Source organism: Haliotis rufescens, unplaced genomic scaffold (assembly GCF_023055435.1).
Source record: "Haliotis rufescens isolate VD_foot unplaced genomic scaffold, xgHalRufe1.0.p SCAF_12, whole genome shotgun sequence".
Lineage (NCBI taxonomy): Eukaryota > Metazoa > Mollusca > Gastropoda > Lepetellida > Haliotidae > Haliotis > Haliotis rufescens.
Genome location: NW_025963802.1, coordinates 41,242,001 through 41,251,237, shown reverse-complemented (window position 1 = coordinate 41,251,237; position 9,237 = coordinate 41,242,001). Strand labels below are relative to the sequence as shown.

The 9,237-nt window shown below is 37.2% G+C and overlaps 2 long non-coding RNA genes across 2 annotated transcripts; both read left to right on the top strand.

Moving 5' to 3' along the window:
• Positions 1 to 1,380: 1,380 nt before the first annotated feature.
• LOC124113869 lies at positions 1,381 to 2,778 on the top strand. Its single transcript, XR_006857811.2, has 3 exons — positions 1,381 to 1,499; positions 1,840 to 2,045; positions 2,436 to 2,778. It is a non-coding gene; the product is annotated as an uncharacterized LOC124113869 (long non-coding RNA).
• Positions 2,779 to 7,374: 4,596 nt separating this feature from the next.
• Positions 7,375 to 8,772, top strand: LOC125378369. The gene is made up of 3 exons (XR_007220232.1): positions 7,375 to 7,493; positions 7,834 to 8,039; positions 8,430 to 8,772. It is a non-coding gene; the product is annotated as an uncharacterized LOC125378369 (long non-coding RNA).
• The last annotated feature ends 465 nt before the right edge of the window (positions 8,773 to 9,237 follow it).

Here is a 9,237-nt window from a genome sequence, read left to right as displayed (position 1 = left end):
TATGAAATACACCAGTGGCCATAATGAGTCTCTACGGAAGAATCATTAATAATTCCGATCTCTTACTAACTGTACCGTGCTTATGTTTCCAAGCTTGGAAGCACCACATCCGTGCACGTGGGTTTCAGCAAAGTGGTAATTAAGTGTCAAGGACCTGTGTCACTTCGGAATGTCCTCCCACATCAAGCTGAAACGCCGTGAAATAACTGATATACCTTTCAAAGCGGCATTAACCCAATTCACTACCGACGACCTTAGGCTATACATGTCAATCTAACACTGATATGTTCGCCTCCAGGCTTTGACATTTGATACGATAACCTTTAATCTTAAAGCATACTTGGACGGCTATATTTCACTTAACGAAGTACACGTACACGTAGTTGTAAAAGTATGTTGTCTTCTTTATCAAAAGTCAAGTCATAGTACTGTTGTGGAGGGTCATTTTATTTGTTTCTAAAATGACTTAACAGTACATCATAACTTAAAACCAAAATATAGGGCATATCCCAGCCAAAGTGGTTTCCCAAGGTCATTGTCTCTCTGATAGTTAATCCCACTATCTTCTTGCATGACAGTAACGCTGATATCGTTCATTGACGTTATCTGAATCAACAGTCTGTCGTGACAATCTGTTGGATATCAGGCACCAGATGAAACACCAACATGGTCAGCAAGGGTCGTGTTAGCTGCAGATTCAGCTTTCTGCAGCTGCATACACACCTAACCCTGTGAATAGAAACAATGTTCGGAATGAAACGATTTATAGTTAATTGGTTCAATATACATGTACCAAAGTTGTTCTTTTGATGAAACATGCCTATAAGTTGTGTATATTAATGCATTAGTTCTTTCACATACACCACAGGTTACGGCTGGGAATTTCTTTTGAAGCATCATACATTTGACTTCGCTTAGCATTTAACATGTTTATTTTTTACCAGCTATCGTCAATTGATTTCCTGTAGCGACATTTACATAAACAACCATGCGTCTTTATTTATCCGGGTTTCATCAATACGGAATAAAAATATACTTCAATCACATGGAATAACACATTGTGTTCCATACATGCATATGCATATTTTTTTTTTTAAATCCATTATTTAGTAGATATAGTCGGAATCGTACAATCGACTCTGCGTTTAGCAATCATTACTTTTGCACATTGAAACTAAGGGTTTGTCACGTTCTAAACTTCTGTATTTAAGTTTAACCTTATTGCACGCTGTTTGTTATACAGCTGACTAATTGTTCATTGTCCTCCATTCACGTCACTAAAATGTCTTTGTCATTATTTAAGATCATACGACATTCTATGTAACACTATTACATCAATTGTGTAACACCTGTCATGGTGGTTGCATAAGTAAAAATCCTAACGCAATTTATGACCTAACTGGCAGTGATGTGTACATGTATATAAGGCAAACCCGCTGATGATACTTCATAGTTTGTAGCATTCACCTTCTTCTTTACCATTCGGCAAATATACACACGTAAGTACATGTCCATTTAAGAGCACGGTCATTTTAGGATTTTGGTCTAAAATCATGAGTCTATATATGTAATTTGATTCTTACACCTCTTGTGCTTTGATTTAAAAATTTCATCCCGATATTTCAACGGTTTATCACCCTATAGGGTACTGATGGGTCAATGGTTCACATACCATAGCTCTCAAGTACCAAGTCTAGGTTTGTATTTGTAAAGTCTTATAACAATACTTTATACAGTGATAACTAACACCATATGTTAATGTGTATAGATAGCCTAACGTGAACGTGAATATGGTTAAATTCCAATGAGTAGCCAATGAATATTGTTTTTATTCTACAGTTTCAACAATGAAGGTCCTGATCGTTGCCGTTATGTGCGTTGTTGCCCTAGCAACAACCAACGCCACCTTCCATCCTCCACTGGGTGTTGGATTTAATCCATTTGGCATTCCTCCATTGGGGCCTATAATCTCTCCAAACGGCTTTCGTTTTCATCCATTCGGCTTTGGTCTTCATCAATTCGGTCTTAATATCCATCCATTTGTGGTGAGCTGAGTGTTTCAATGATAAGCAAATACTTACACAAAATGCTTTACAAACAAATGTTTACCAATATCCTTTTTATGTAGAACAAGTTGTAGCTAAATCAACATTCGCATGTTCTTTCAATGAACGAAATTGTACCTGGCTATATTAGAACAGGTAACAAAACTTCATTTGTAACCAACTAGGTTAATAGATCAGGTTAAAAGTGTAGTGAACGTCATGCATAGTGTAAATACTTTGATATCGTATTCCTAGTACGGCATGTATTATTATACACGTTAAAATATACACAATTTATAGACATGTTTCATCACAAGAATAACTTTGGTACATGTCTATTGAACCAATTAACTATAAATCGTTTCATTCCGAACATTTTTCTTTTCACAGGGTTAGGTGTGTATACAGCTGCTGATACTGACTCTGCAGCTGACACGACCCTTGCTGCCATTATTGTTGTCTCATCTGGTGCCTGACATCCAGCAGATAGTCGCGACGACGTGGCCTTCAGATCGACATCATTCTCAATAATTCAACAGACTGTTAATTCAGATCGCGTCAATGAACGATATCACCGTTACTGTCATGAAAGAAGATCGTGGGATTGACTATCAGAGAGACAATGACCTTGGGACACCACTTTGTATGGGATATGCTCTATGTTTTGGTTTTAAGTTATGATGCACTGTTAAATCATTTCACAAACAAATAAAATCATGACTTTCCACAACAATACAATGAGTTGCCTTTTGATAAAGAAGACAGCATACTTTTACAACTACGTGTATGTGTATTTCATTAAGCGAAATATTTCCGTCCAAATACGCTTTGAGGTAAAAGGTTATGGTATCAAATGCCAAAGCCTTGAGGCGATTATATCAGTGTTAGATTGACAAGTATAGATAGAGCCGTCGGTAACAGTAAGTAGACCTGAAGACTAGAAATGCGTGAATTGGGTTAGTGCGGCTGTGAAAGGTATATCAGTTATTTTACGGCATTTCAGCTTGATGTGGGAGGACATTCCGAAGTGATACAGGTCTTCGACGCTAAATTACCACTTTGGTGAAACCCACGAGCACGGATGTGTTGCTTCCAAGCTTAGAAACACACGTAAAACTAGCAAGAGATCAGAAATATCAAGGACTTCTCTGTGGAGACTCATGATGGCTACTGCTTTGTTTCATACCAAAAACACTGACATCACATAACAATGCTTGGGGTTAAATCCAACAATTCTGGGCATCATGCTATAGCTACATGTATATGTAGAACAAGATCAGCATGTCTCCGTCTCAAACACATCGTATAAAAACACCAAAGCCTTTTTTCCTTGATACTTATACAACTTCCCGAAAAATGAGTGTCCACTAGCCTATTATCAAAATCTGTTTTCCACCCTTCAATCTGGATTCGAACTCAGGGCTAACACATCCTGTCGCGGCAAAACTTAACAGGCCTAAACATACCCCAGAGATCCCACAGCTATTTAATACTGACTGCATTTGATATGACCAAGGATATACATGAGCGTTCGTTGTTTTAGCAGTATTGATGTACTCATATAGTATGGAGTTGTACAAGAACAAGTTATGTGACAAAGTAAATCATTTTCTTAGCAATATTAATTGAAAGAAGAAATCCACCTAGTTCCCCCTAAACCACGGAATTAGAAATGGAAGATTTTAATCCTACTGTAATTTTACAATTTTTTTAGTTTTATATTTCTGTAAAACAATACTTGTACTTGTCATTTCAGTCTCTCCATTGTGTTTTTATGATTTGTTGTTTAAAGCTGCCCTTACAGGTGAACACTGTGTTTCAATGTGATTAATCGATCAATTGACACTCTGTTATACATAATGACATCACACTATATAACGCTTGCATGTTGCATGAGTGACTATAGTGACATGAAATATGACCCATCTGGTAGTGGTGTATGTATTTATTACAGGTCACCTCCGTTGAGAATATTTCCTCCCACTGATCGTTTCATCTTCTTGCCTAATATTGTCCACGGTATATACATAGAACCAAGTGTTATCTTTAAATGTTTAAAGCAATATGCAAAATGTGCTTTATATGTTTGTTTGTTGTTTATCGTCGCTATCAGTACTATTCCAACTCTATGACGGCAGTGTGTAACTAATCGAGTATGGACAAAACAATGCAGCCATTGTCGTCATGAGCATCGATCTTCGTAATTGGGATGCGTTGACATGCAATCAACCAAAGTCACCGAAGCTGACTACCTAATCCATATAGGCTTCTTACGAGAAGGTTTTCTTTGCAGATGAAGTTAATTGAAAGCATAATTATGACCTCTTTAGTAAATAAAAGTCACACTTTTAACAACTGCCTTGATCACATCAGTAATACTACTTCCTGCAGGAAGCGTGTCAACCTGACTATATCAAAGTGTAGTTTTCACAATTGCCATTTCATGCCTGCTTTTCTGTGCTAAAATATGAAAGGACTATTGTACAAATCGATACTTCAATAAGGGGATGTTTTACAAACTCAAAATCCGGGTTCCTAAAACGCAATCTCCTGTCAAATTTGCAACTTCTGTCTTTTTTACACACATCGTTTCAAGACTAATTATTGCTTGACAATGGTATAACGACCTATACTGAAACGGCACTATTACATCATAAAAAAGGAAACTGTTATCCATAAGTTGTGTCTACTTAACTTATTGTCCCTTCACAAGTTTATTATGATGCTATATTGATATATACAGGTAGATAGGCCAAGCCAGATAAGCTGTTTTACAATGCGTTTGCAGAGAATAAACGAAAGATTATTACCTAATTACTGTTGTTGCGGTTGATAAATGTTGTGTTAGTACAGTTGAACCATCTTGTAGGATTGATCTATGTAAGGTCCAAGGCTTTGGGTAGGAAAACTCTTTGATCACTGTTCATGACCTCCTTCTTTAGTCTAATTTGATGTCTTCTAACTTGCAGCTTCCACTTTCCCAAGCTATGATCAATGTTAATTGATTGTCCGGATCTTGGTTTCAATTTTGCCCTTTGAAGCAGTGACAGTTTCTTGACATTAAGCTGTGATAGTGTGGATTTCATGTCTAGAAGGTCAATGGTGAATTATTTTTGTTCCTTCATTTGAGGCCGATTTTTTAATTGTTGGGACAGCAACGAACACAAAATCTACTGTGTCTCTTTGAAACCTGCCTGTCAAACCCATTCAGTATGATATACGCACCATGTAGCTATTTTCCGGTATTAAGGACGTCGAGAAAAGTAATTGAACTTGTCAGCAATGACATTTGACTCACATACGCAACATAATCGTTCGTAAAATGTAAAATAAAAAGTCACGAATCATGACAGCAATTATGTATGTTTCAGATGGTACTGTGGTAAAATGGCATGACTATTTTAACGAGTAGCTTAGATTTCAGTCAATCTGTTGTAAGAGGCGACTAAATGGATCGGGTGGTCAGGCTCAGCTACTTGGTTGATTACATGTCATCGTATCACAAATGCATGGGTCGGCGACTGGATTATCTAGTTCAGACTCGTTATTTACAGAACCGCCCGTCATACAGTTGGAATATTGCTGAGTGGGAGTTAAACAAGCAATAAATACGCTTGTGTAACACTACGCACAGCTGCCTCTCATTGCCGCGACAGGATGTGATGGCCCTGAGTTCGAATCCATATTCAAGGGTGGAAAACAGATTCGGATAGAGGCTCGTGGACACTCATGTTTCGTTAATATTTATAAGTATTAAAATTGACAGAGATGTGACAATAATTTAAATAGTACCTAGAGTCGTGATCTTTTACGTCCACCTTCTGTTATATATTATCAATATTTTCTTTCCTTAAAACATGCTAATCTTGCTCCACCTATAGTTTTAGCATGATGCCTAGAATTGCTGAATTCACCTCAAAGCATTGTTATGTGATGTCATTACTTTCTGTATGAAATACACCAGTGGCCATAATGAGTCTCTACGGAAGAATCATTAATAATTCCGATCTCTTACTAACTGTACCGTGCTTATGTTTCCAAGCTTGGAAGCACCACATCCGTGCACGTGGGTTTCAGCAAAGTGGTAATTAAGTGTCAAGGACCTGTGTCACTTCGGAATGTCCTCCCACATCAAGCTGAAACGCCGTGAAATAACTGATATACCTTTCAAAGCGGCATTAACCCAATTCACTACCGACGACCTTAGGCTATACATGTCAATCTAACACTGATATGTTCGCCTCCAGGCTTTGACATTTGATACGATAACCTTTAATCTTAAAGCATACTTGGACGGCTATATTTCACTTAACGAAGTACACGTACACGTAGTTGTAAAAGTATGTTGTCTTCTTTATCAAAAGTCAAGTCATAGTACTGTTGTGGAGGGTCATTTTATTTGTTTCTAAAATGACTTAACAGTACATCATAACTTAAAACCAAAATATAGGGCATATCCCAGCCAAAGTGGTTTCCCAAGGTCATTGTCTCTCTGATAGTTAATCCCACTATCTTCTTGCATGACAGTAACGCTGATATCGTTCATTGACGTTATCTGAATCAACAGTCTGTCGTGACAATCTGTTGGATATCAGGCACCAGATGAAACACCAACATGGTCAGCAAGGGTCGTGTTAGCTGCAGATTCAGCTTTCTGCAGCTGCATACACACCTAACCCTGTGAATAGAAACAATGTTCGGAATGAAACGATTTATAGTTAATTGGTTCAATATACATGTACCAAAGTTGTTCTTTTGATGAAACATGCCTATAAGTTGTGTATATTAATGCATTAGTTCTTTCACATACACCACAGGTTACGGCTGGGAATTTCTTTTGAAGCATCATACATTTGACTTCGCTTAGCATTTAACATGTTTATTTTTTACCAGCTATCGTCAATTGATTTCCTGTAGCGACATTTACATAAACAACCATGCGTCTTTATTTATCCGGGTTTCATCAATACGGAATAAAAATATACTTCAATCACATGGAATAACACATTGTGTTCCATACATGCATATGCATATTTTTTTTTTTAAATCCATTATTTAGTAGATATAGTCGGAATCGTACAATCGACTCTGCGTTTAGCAATCATTATTTTTGCACATTGAAACTAAGGGTTTGTCACGTTCTAAACTTCTGTATTTAAGTTTAACCTTATTGCACGCTGTTTGTTATACAGCTGACTAATTGTTCATTGTCCTCCATTCACGTCACTAAAATGTCTTTGTCATTATTTAAGATCATACGACATTCTATGTAACACTATTACATCAATTGTGTAACACCTGTCATGGTGGTTGCATAAGTAAAAATCCTAACGCAATTTATGACCTAACTGGCAGTGATGTGTACATGTATATAAGGCAAACCCGCTGATGATACTTCATAGTTTGTAGCATTCACCTTCTTCTTTACCATTCGGCAAATATACACACGTAAGTACATGTACATTTAAGAGCACGGTCATTTTAGGATTTTGGTCTAAAATCATGAGTCTATATATGTAATTTGATTCTTACACCTCTTGTGCTTTGATTTAAAAATTTCATCCCGATATTTCAACGGTTTATCACCCTATAGGGTACTGATGGGTCAATGGTTCACATACCATAGCTCTCAAGTACCAAGTCTAGGTTTGTATTTGTAAAGTCTTATAACAATACTTTATACAGTGATAACTAACACCATATGTTAATGTGTATAGATAGCCTAACGTGAACGTGAATATGGTTAAATTCCAATGAGTAGCCAATGAATATTGTTTTTATTCTACAGTTTCAACAATGAAGGTCCTGATCGTTGCCGTTATGTGCGTTGTTGCCCTAGCAACAACCAACGCCACCTTCCATCCTCCACTGGGTGTTGGATTTAATCCATTTGGCATTCCTCCATTGGGGCCTATAATCTCTCCAAACGGCTTTCGTTTTCATCCATTCGGCTTTGGTCTTCATCAATTCGGTCTTAATATCCATCCATTTGTGGTGAGCTGAGTGTTTCAATGATAAGCAAATACTTACACAAAATGCTTTACAAACAAATGTTTACCAATATCCTTTTTATGTAGAACAAGTTGTAGCTAAATCAACATTCGCATGTTCTTTCAATGAACGAAATTGTACCTGGCTATATTAGAACAGGTAACAAAACTTCATTTGTAACCAACTAGGTTAATAGATCAGGTTAAAAGTGTAGTGAACGTCATGCATATTGTAAATACTTTGATATCGTATTCCTAGTACGGCATGTATTATTATACACGTTAAAATATACACAATTTATAGACATGTTTCATCACAAGAATAACTTTGGTACATGTCTATTGAACCAATTAACTATAAATCGTTTCATTCCGAACATTTTTCTTTTCACAGGGTTAGGTGTGTATACAGCTGCTGATACTGACTCTGCAGCTGACACGACCCTTGCTGCCATTATTGTTGTCTCATCTGGTGCCTGACATCCAGCAGATAGTCGCGACGACGTGGCCTTCAGATCGACATCATTCTCAATAATTCAACAGACTGTTAATTCAGATCGCGTCAATGAACGATATCACCGTTACTGTCATGCAAGAAGATCGTGGGATTGACTATCAGAGAGACAATGACCTTGGGACACCACTTTGTATGGGATATGCTCTATGTTTTGGTTTTAAGTTATGATGCACTGTTAAATCATTTCACAAACAAATAAAATCATGACTTTCCACAACAATACAATGAGTTGCCTTTTGATAAAGAAGACAGCATACTTTTACAACTACGTGTATGTGTATTTCATTAAGCGAAATATTTCCGTCCAAATACGCTTTGAGGTAAAAGGTTATGGTATCAAATGCCAAAGCCTTGAGGCGATTATATCAGTGTTAGATTGACAAGTATAGATAGAGCCGTCGGTAACAGTAAGTAGACCTGAAGACTAGAAATGCGTGAATTGGGTTAGTGCGGCTGTGAAAGGTATATCAGTTATTTTACGGCATTTCAGCTTGATGTGGGAGGACATTCCGAAGTGATACAGGTCTTCGACGCTAAATTACCACTTTGGTGAAACCCACGAGCACGGATGTGTTGCTTCCAAGCTTAGAAACACACGTAAAACTAGCAAGAGATCAGAAATATCAAGGACTTCTCTGTGGAGACTCATGATGGCTACTGCTTTGTTTCATACCAAAAACACTGA